The 10,347-nt window shown below is 39.4% G+C and overlaps 1 pseudogene; it reads right to left on the reverse strand.

The window, feature by feature from the left end:
* Positions 1 to 1,270: 1,270 nt before the first annotated feature.
* LOC114311881 (protein FAR1-RELATED SEQUENCE 5-like) lies at positions 1,271 to 2,673 on the reverse strand (annotated as a pseudogene).
* Positions 2,674 to 10,347: the final 7,674 nt, after the last annotated feature.

Here is a 10,347-nt window from a genome sequence, read left to right on the forward strand (position 1 = left end):
TCAAAAATGGGGTGTCTACACTACACAAAATAATAAATTTCTTAGAGAAGCATAGCTGTTTAAGGTGAGAAAGAGAGAAAAATTTGAAGACAGTGTTATATACCTTTATTACATGGTAAAAAGCCATCATCATTTGAAGTTGTTGGCATAAAATGAATTCCCAGATGAACATAAACTAGTTAGTCATACGATTGAAATAAATTTTAATAAATTTGATTGGTGTAAACTATCCAACCAATACCTGTAAAGTATGCAAGTGACTGATTGGCAGTGCTAGTTAATTTCTCATCGCCATATAGTGAATTGGGTAAGGCTACAAAAACCATTCATAAATTGGAAACATTGTTATTTTAAATCGAGATAGCTAACGAATTTTATATATCATTAGCATATACTTTTTAGTACCTATGGATGGTTCCCAATTAAATTGGGAATGTTAGCAGCTACTCCATTATAACAACCACTCCAAAATGGATTGGGAATACCTTTTGTTGGGTTTCCATTAGGATTTGAATAATTGATATACATGCTTGCACCTCCAACCATATGGTTCATGCTCTCTTGTCATAAATGTGATGTATATAGAAGAGCATCACTGTAATCATTTGCTAAGCTTAACTTGTTTGAACAATCTTGCCAAATTGCATATATTATTGGAAATCATTAAAAAAAAAGAACAGAAAAAAATAGAAGGAATTTAACAATGGATACCACAAACATTTTGATTTAAAAACTTGTTTTTGTTGAAATTGGTACAATTCACCTTGAACTTCTTGCTTTCCCCCCCCCCCTTTAGATGCCTGCTACAATGATTTTGATATCAAATATAATCTTATTTTTAGAGAACCAAACCAAACCAAACCAAACCAAAATTACAAAATATAAATAAATAAACCCAAAAACATTTACAAAATATAAATAAATACATAAATTACGTTTTTCTTCCTCACCAAGTGATCTATTTTAGACTCCTTGCGTTTTGATGGCGGACGACCTTTAGCTCGCACTGGCAGTGGACTAAGCACCTTAGTACATGGTTTGGACATTCCATTAAACTCTTCGTTGCAAGGAGACAAAAATGGACATTGGCTTTCAATCAACTGATCATCAATTTTTTGCATCTTTTCCGTTATTTCACTTAAACAACTCATCAAATGGTTGCATTTTTCTTCAGATTCTGCAGCAATCTCAGCAATTTCATAGAAATAGCCACATAACTTATCATACTGCTGCACTTGTTCATTAGTTTCCTGATCATTGTTTGAACATTTTATGAACATTTGATGAAAGAGTGTCTATGCCTCAAGTCCTTCCTCCACCGTGACAGAATGTAACGAGATGGAACTTTTTTCACTTTTTTTTTATTAAGCACAGCAATTGCATGCCTACACAAAATACCACGAAACTCAAACAAATGACACAAGCAATGTACTTCACATTCCTTTTCATTGTAGTATAAGTTAAAATTGACCTCCTTCCTTGAGTCACCAACTTTGATACCATCTTCAACCTCAAAAGTAAAAATGCAACCTTCTTGCTTAACAAAAGATATATTGCAATAAATCAATCCCCTCAACTCATCTTGAAATTCCTTAAACTTTGCCATGGTATATATCTCTTGAAATTGTTTTTCAAAATCGAATTTAGTAATCTATGGGATTCTAAAATGAAAAGAAGCATGATCTACCTGGTTTCCTTTTTCCACTTTGCTTCGTAATGAATTATCATATTGTTCAACAAACTATTTCAAGGTAGTCTTTGAGTTAACATACCCATCAAAAAATGCATTCATGCTCTCACTGCGCTGCGTAGTAGACATACACAACGATGCCTATCATTATATAATTTGTGTAACCACTCATTGTTTTCCAGACCATATTCTTCAATCATTTCTTTCCAACCCTCTTCAAAATCACAAGGAGTTATCGAATCATAAACAACATTATGCAGAACATTTTTTATTGATTCATATCTCAAATATCCACAAAACTTTTTTGGAACCTTTTCCATTATATGCCACAAGCGTAATCGGTGATGAGTCATTGGGAACACTTTTGCAATAACTCATTGCATAGCCTTGCATTGATCTATAATTATTGCTTTTGGTGCTTTCCCAAACATACATGCCAACCACGATTGAAATAACCAAATATAAGTATCCGTATATTTTCATTCGACAAGAGACCACATCCGAACAAAATTGATTGCCCAAGATGATTCACCCCAACAAACGGAGTGAAGGGCATATCATATTTGTTAGTTAGGTATGTCGAATCAAATGAAACAACATCTCCAAAAGACTCGTATGCTGCTCTACCTCCTGCATCAGCCCAAAACACATTCTTTAAACGACCATCATCATCTAAATCCATTACATAAAAGAAACTAGAATTTTTGTTTTGCATTTTAGTGAAATAAGTGAGAATTGCTTCAGCATCACCAGTTCCAAGTCTTAAACGCCTCATTTTTTCAATGTAGTTTCGACAATCTTTCCAGTGAATGATAGATGCTCATGACCTCCAACTTCAACAACTAAAGAATTAAATTTTTACTCACATTTATTCCAGCTTGATCATTTAATTCTAGCCTCCTTTTCACATGCGTACCCATCATCTTATTACTTCGAAAGAAATGTGTCTTCCCAGGACTTAATGAATGATTATGTTCAAGCATAGATTTAAACAAGCTAAATGTTCCATCAAAACATGACACTCCATTTTATCTTCACAAGTTGTTTTTTTTAGAGGTGCAACTCGGGCGGGCTCAGTCGGGTTGGGAGGTTGTCGAAGCCCAGCCCAAGTTGTGCTGAGCTCCGTCCAAGCCCGAATTATAACCTGAGATTGTCTGCCGAAGCCCGACCCCAGTTAAACCCAAATTGCCCAAGTTGTCCAAATTGCCCAAATTGTAAATGAATTTCAGTATTTTTTTTTTTTTGCAACTACATTATTAAATTATTAAAATTTGACTATATTTACATTTTTTATTTATTTATAGAAAATCATTAATACCATTAAAACAAAATAATTTATATAATGTAAGAGAGATGCCACTATAGTAGTCTTTACAATTTATGAGTGAAAATAAAAAGAAAAAAAGTACGATTTTATGTTATTTGTATATATAATATATATTCAATATGATTTAATAATATAAATTACTTTAATATCATGTAATGGCTAATAATTTTTATGTATATTTAATAATATAAATTACTTTAATATTTTTATATATCTATGTATGTATAATTCGGGCTTTGGGTTGCTTGGGTTGTTTGACGTCTTTGCCCAACGTACCGAATTTAAAAATATTTTGTCCAAACCCTAAAAAAATTCAGGCTGGGCTCGGGTTGCTCGGGTTGAACCCGCTCAAATTGCACCCTTAGTTTGTTTTTGTTGGGTTTGGCTTAAAAGAGTTCACTAAGGTACATCCTGCTTTTTCACGTACGAGCACATGCAAGTGTAAAATATTTTATACTCCCATTGTCTCCCTGCCTTGAGCTTCTTATCATGACTTCAAAACCTTCTTGTCGAGCATAAGATGCATAGTATTGATGAGCTTCATCTTTTGAGCCGAATGTCATTTCGACCTTTGGTGCTTCGATCTTTTTACTGACATCTAACATATCTTCAAAGTTACACTCATATTTTGTCAGTTTCACCACTTTCCTTACCACAAGACATTTCTCTAAGTCTATAGATTTCTATACCGATAATGGAAAATTCCTTGCTTTGATTTTGTTCTTTAGCTTGGAAGTAATGGGGATATGAGAACTTTTGAGAAAGCAAAAAGGGAATACAAAAGGTTTGGGCATTATCTATCAAAAGTGGAATATGGATGGTTTCTACAAAAAAACGCGCAAGCTATTTTTTGTTGTTGTTGTTGTTGTTGTTGTTGTTGTTGTTGTTATCTTATTTGACTATTTAATAGCTGATTTAGGAAGCCACCTTGGTATGCCACACCAGTGAGTAAACCAAGTTTGTCAAATGTGTTGTTTGTATAGCACCACTCTATAACTAATACAAAGTATATTGGGTTTTACACTTATTTTGTCTTAATCTTATGCCCCTAGGGCACTTGTTATTGTTGGAAAAATGGGTTTTATATATGCTTATTTTGGACCATTTTTGAGCTCAAAATTGAGTGGGCCCCAAATGTCTTTCGGGGTAGGTCCAAAGGTGACGTGTTCCTTGCCGCATGGCGAGTCAGACGGTGAAGACGGTTTGTCAAAATCATTTATGACTGAATGGGAAGTTGATGTCGTTTTCGGGTTCGTGGAATGGATAATTAAATAAGTAAATGTGGGTTTCTTTGAAATGAGTTGTCTGTAGACACCCTATTTTTGACCGTCCTTAAGACTTGGACGTCATCATTTGAACACTCGATGATTACCCTTGTTTGTGTTCGTCTTGAGTTCTCGGAGGTTTCGGCTACGCGCCTTACCTCAAGACCTCTCAACTTGTTTGTTTTGTGTTTGGTTTTGCATCAAACACTTGTTGTTTTGCTTCTGAGGGTGGGAAATAGCTTGTAGGCCATCCCCACACCTCACCGGCCATGGCTTGAGGCCACCGGCCTAGTTTCCTTGCCACCGGCCATTGGTGATGGCCGGTCGGCACTATTGATGGTCGGTCGGCATTGTGTTTGGTCGGCCGGCCACTAATTTTGGTCAATCGGCCACTTTTTCTGGCCGAGACCTTTTCTTGAGGGGATTTGAACCTTTTGAACCCTTGGTTTTAGCTTCTTGAGGAAGCTTGAACCTTTTGAACCCTTGGTTCTAGCTTCTTGAGGAAGCTTCAACCTTTTGAATCTTTGTTCTAGCTTCTCCAAGAAACTTGAACCCTTTTGTCTAGCTTCTCCAAGAAGCTTGAACCCTTTTGCCTAGCTTCTCCAAGAAGCTTGGCCCTTTTGTCTAGCTTCTCCAAGAAGCTTGGCCTTCTTGGCCCTTTTGCTCCAAGCTTCTAAGAGAAGCTTGGCCCCTTCTTCCTCTATAAAAGAAGAGCTCCTCTTCCATTGCAAAGGGTCCAAGAAATTTGTTTAAGGCAAAAACCATACACTTCCCTCCATATCTCTACATTCCATGCTCCAAAGTCTATAGTTCTTGGCCCCTTTGCACCACAACTCCTAAGCACACACCTCCACCACTCATCTAAGGTTCTTGGAGGGTCTTCTGGGGACTCAAGACTTGGTTTTGACTCAGAAAAACCTGCTGGAGTGCTGATTTTGAAGAAGGTCTTCAAGAGTGAGTTTCTCCCTCTTTTATTCCCCGTTTTTGCACAAGTTTTTAGCCTGTCTTGCATGCTGTTTTGAGCTTAGTGTATAACTGATAAAAGCTCTATTTTTGCATGATTTTGAAGTTTGTTTAAGACCACTTTTGTGTTTGGGGTTGTTTACCCCCTCTTAGGCCTTGTTTGGCCCCCATTTTGTGCTATTTTGGTGAGCTCCGGGACCACCTTGTTTGGGCCTCCTCACCACTGAAATCTTGAGGAATTTTAGTGGTGGGGATGGTGTCTTAAGGTCCTAAGAAGGAGAGAGCCATCCCTTCTCCTTGTTGTCTTCAAAAAGTGCCATTTTAGCCTCACGTGTGAGCACCTTTTTCAAGTTCATGTTGGCCATGTCTTAAGTGTTATTTGTGATTATTTTGCCATGATATAGTACTGTTTTTACTTGGTTTAGACACACCATGCATGCCTTGCATACTTGTCTTGTAATGCCATGAATTTGCCTTAACATGCTTTAGGCTTTGACCCTTGTTCTAGCATGATTTTGGCCAAGCTTTGTGAAGCTTTTATGCATGTTTTAGTATGCTTTAGCTCTGTTTTCAGTTGCTTTGGTCATGCTCAACATCTTTTGTATAGTCTCTTTGCATTCTAGCTTGTAGGCCTTGAGTGTGTAAAGCCATGAGCATGTTTTGCTTGATTTGTTTAGTTGGTTTGGCACCTTTTCTAACATAATTTCAGAGCTTAGTATGCATGCCATGTGTCCATGTTCATCTCTTTTAAGTGTGCTTAAGAGTCCCTCCTTTATGCTTAAGTGTTGGTCCATTTGCATGCATGATTGTATGTGTACTTGGCCCCTATTTCCTTAGCATTTGGCCACTGTTTTGGGCCTAGTTGAGAGTTGCCCAAATTAGTTTAAGACCATTCTAGCATGTTGTTGCATGCTTGCCCTATGTGTTGTTGCATATTTGGCCTCGTTCCATGCTTGTTACATTGCATTTTGCATGTTTGATACATTGCACCTTTGCATGCTTAGGTTGTAATGCATTTGGCATGAATTGTACTTAACATGTTGTCCATGTTGCATCTTGCATGCTTGCATGGTTAAGATTACACTTTGCATGTTTGCTAACTTGCATACTTGCCCTCATGTTCATGTTGCATATTTAGCCTACATGCCTAGGTTGCATTGCATAGAGCATGCATGCTTTGCCTCTTGAATTGAGTATGATAGAGGTTGGGCTTTATGTGTTTATCTGGTTTGCATGTCATTTGAAATCAAAATGCACAACTTGGCCTCTTGGGCCATCATGCATGGAAATACGCGATTGGTGGTCCGAGGGTCGAGCACCATACTCCCTTGAGTCTTAAACATGATATGAGTATGGTTGTGCAAACATTTGCTTTGAAATGCTTTGCCATGCCTTGTCTGTCCTCTGCTGCTGTCAAAACAAACTTCTGCAGGAAGCTTTGGCCGGCCGACCATCTATACTGCCGACCGACCAAATATTTGTGGCCGAGAGCTCCATAATTGGTCGATGACCAACTCCCTTTGGCCGGTGGTGATCCCCCTTGGTCGGTGGTGTTCCACAGTGTCCATGGAGTGTACCTTGGGACTTATGCAATTTTCAGAGGAGCAGAGCAGGGAAAACAGAGGCAGCTTGTGCATGGCGACGGATTTCCGAGCAAACCCGAGCACGCATGCATCGGACCCTCTTCCCGAGGCTATTTATTGCTTTCTACTGGTTAGGTGGTCTGTAATAATTAATTATTTTGTAGGTTAATTAATTTGTATATTCTTTTGGTTCCTCCGAGCGAGTAATAAGTGTGGGTGCGTGTGTGCATGTCTTCCAACCCCCACTTCTTTCTCCCTTTTACATACCCGCTTTCAATGGTTAGTATTAGGGCATATTTAAATTAGCATACCTTATGCTATGCATGCGTGCATCCATGCATTTGTCTTGCATGCACCGGGCTCGGCGCATCATACTAACTGCATTGTATTTCAATTCCAAGTTGAATACGTGTTAGTTGTAGCATCATCATATGCCATCTTAGAATAGCCGAGCCTATTGTAGTTGCATCTTGCATGTGTTGCATTAGCCATCTTAACATGAACTAGGATCATGCATTTGATTACTTACTAGTTTCTGTTTTGGCTTGGAGTACTAGGTAAGCTCTTATGCTTTAGCATCTTGCATGCTTGTAAGTGTTGCCATATTAGCATGCTTACCATGAGGCTATATGCTTATGTGATATATCTGCCTGAATGCCTGTGGGTGAAGGTTGGGTTATCTGAATTGGAATAATGCATTTGACTATGAGTTTTAAGCCCACTAGACAGTGGCAAAACCATCTTTTCTAAGCCCACTCGAGGGTGGCAAAATCTGCATTTTAGCCTACTTGCGAGTAGCAAACCGTTTTCAAAGCAAATATGAAATGCTTTGTCCCAATTCAGGCGACTCAGCCTATACTTGTTATGCTGTGCGCATCACATAGTGAATCTAGGCTAATAACCGGAATAAGAACGCATAATGTTTTCAAAACTAGATATCATGGTTAGTAGAGGCCGATCTTCGGATCGGGCGAGAGGGGGCGCTCATAGCTGACCTTCCCCAATCGTACCCAAGTTCCCGAGCCGAGGCAACTTTGGTGATGACGGACATGTGGCCTTAGGCAACGAGTCAGGGTTTCCTAAATTCTCCCAAAATAAAATATTTAGGTGGCGACTCTGTATCTGGAAAAGCAGTCCATGTTTGACACTTCTTTACAAAAATCTATTTTCCAAAACCATTTGCCGGATTTGGACTCTTTGGTTCAGATTAAGAACCGTGACAATTTGAGTCCGAACTGTAGTGAGCCCAAATTGAACAGAACGGGATTTCCCCCTGAGACGTTCGGGGACGTCTACATTGTCCCACATTGAAACTTTAAGAGAGCTTTTGTGTGTATATAAGCTCTAGATTACAACACTTGGGTTAGGCCCCAAGGGGCACCCAAGTTTGTAGAAGAGAGGAGTTATGGACAAAATGAACCTTAGCCCAAACCACCACACGTGCGCCGATCGTCCGGCCATGCCGGGCGCGGTTGTGGGTCGAGTTGGTTCTAATATTAATTTTTTGGATAAAATTTATTTGAATTTTTCCTAAATTCTTGCGAGAAAAAATTAATTTAAATTTTGCACTAATATAATTTGAATTTAAATTCAAATTTTTCTGTCCATATGTTATTGTAACAAGTCCGCAGGGGGCCTCGCTACAGTTCGGACTCGATTTGTGTCACGGTTCTTAATCTGAACCAAAGAGTCCAAATCCGGCAAATCGTTTTGAGAAACAGATTTTTTGAAAAGAAGTGCCAAACATGGACTGCTTTGCTAGATACAGCGTCGCCACCTAAATATTTTAAAATGGGAGAATTTAGGAAACCCTGACTCAGTGCCAAAGGCCACGTGTCCGTCATCACCAAAGTTGCCTCGGCTCGGGAACTTGGGTACGATTAGGAAGCACCCCCTCTCGCCCGATCCGAAGATCAGCCTCTACTAACCGTGATATCTTGTTTTGAAAGTATTATGCGTTCTTATCCCAATTATTAGCCTAGAATTACTATGTTACGCGCACAGCACACAAGTATAGACCAAATCGCCTAAATTGGAGCAAGAACATTTCATGTTTGTTTTGAAAATGGCTTGCTACTCGCAAGTAGGCTAAAATGCAGGTTTTGCCACCCTCAAGTGGGCTTTAAAATTCACAGCTTTAATGCGTTTTTTCCAATTTAGGTAATTTAACCTCCATCCACAGGCACTCAAGCAGTTATATCACATAAGCAGCTAGCCTCATGGTAATCATGCTGTTATGGCAACACTCACACGCATGCAAGGATGCTAAAGCAAAAGAACTTACAGAGTACTCCAAGCCAAGACGGGAACTAGTTAGCAATCACATGCATGATCCTAGTTCATATTTGAAATGGCTAATGCAACACATGCAAGGATGCAATCCAAACAGGCTCGGCTATCCTAAACATGGCATGTGAAATGCTGCAATTAACGCGTATTCAATTTGGAATTGAAATACAGATGCAGTTAGAATGATGCGCCGAGCCCGGTGCATGCAAGACAAATGTATGGATGCACGCATGCATAGCATAAGGTATGCAAATTTAAATATGCCATAGTCTACCATCATAAGCAGGTAAATAAAAGGGAAGAAAGACGTGGGGTTGGAAGACATACACGCACTCACGCACACTTATTACACAATTTCCCTCACTCGGAGGGTCCAAATAAATGTTACAGTCCAAATAATAAACACATTTAATTATTACAGAATTCCTAATTACTTAACAGAATGAATTTAAAAAGGAAGAAAGACGGCCACAGCCCTCGCCTCGGGATGCGCGAGTAATGCATGCTCGAACCCGTCTCGTCTGGAAAGCCCGTACCATACCATTGCTGCCTCTATTTTCACTGCCTTGCTTCTCTGAAAAATGCCAAAGTTCTGGGACAGGTTCCTTGCACACTGTAGAATACCACCGGCAGGAGGAAATGCCCGCCGGCCATATATAATTTCCATCGGCTGCTGATGGAGTTATCGGCCATTCACCAATGGTTGGTCAGCACTGAATGCTGCCGGTCAGCAGAAACTTCCTGCAGAAGACAATTTTGACAGCAAAAGAGGGCAAACAGTATATGGCATGAGATTTCAGGCACATGTAAGCATGGTCATGTTTCCCATCATGTATTGAGCTCAGGAAAGCATGGCCCTCGATCCTCGAGCCATCAATTGTGCATGATAACCTAAGAGATCAAGCTTGCCATTTGATGTAAAAATGCATGCAACACACAAATGAGGACCAAGACCCTATCATGTCGAAGTCAAGGGCCCCGGTGGCCGAGAGTCAAGATGCGTTACATCACTTATAGTATGAACGCTCATTAACCCTCACACTTGGTTTGACACCCCAAACCAAGTAATGCAATGCATGTTATGCAAACATGACTCAAAGATACCACATGAGATTAAGATGCAAGGCATGCCAAAAACCTATGCAACTACCATGGCAAGTATGCAATGCTAAGCATGCAAGATGCAAATGTAATGCAAACATGGACGATTTAAGCAATAGGATCATCATG

Source organism: Camellia sinensis, chromosome 7 (genome assembly GCF_055761805.1).
Source record: "Camellia sinensis isolate YWXY chromosome 7, ASM5576180v1, whole genome shotgun sequence".
Lineage (NCBI taxonomy): Eukaryota > Viridiplantae > Streptophyta > Magnoliopsida > Ericales > Theaceae > Camellia > Camellia sinensis.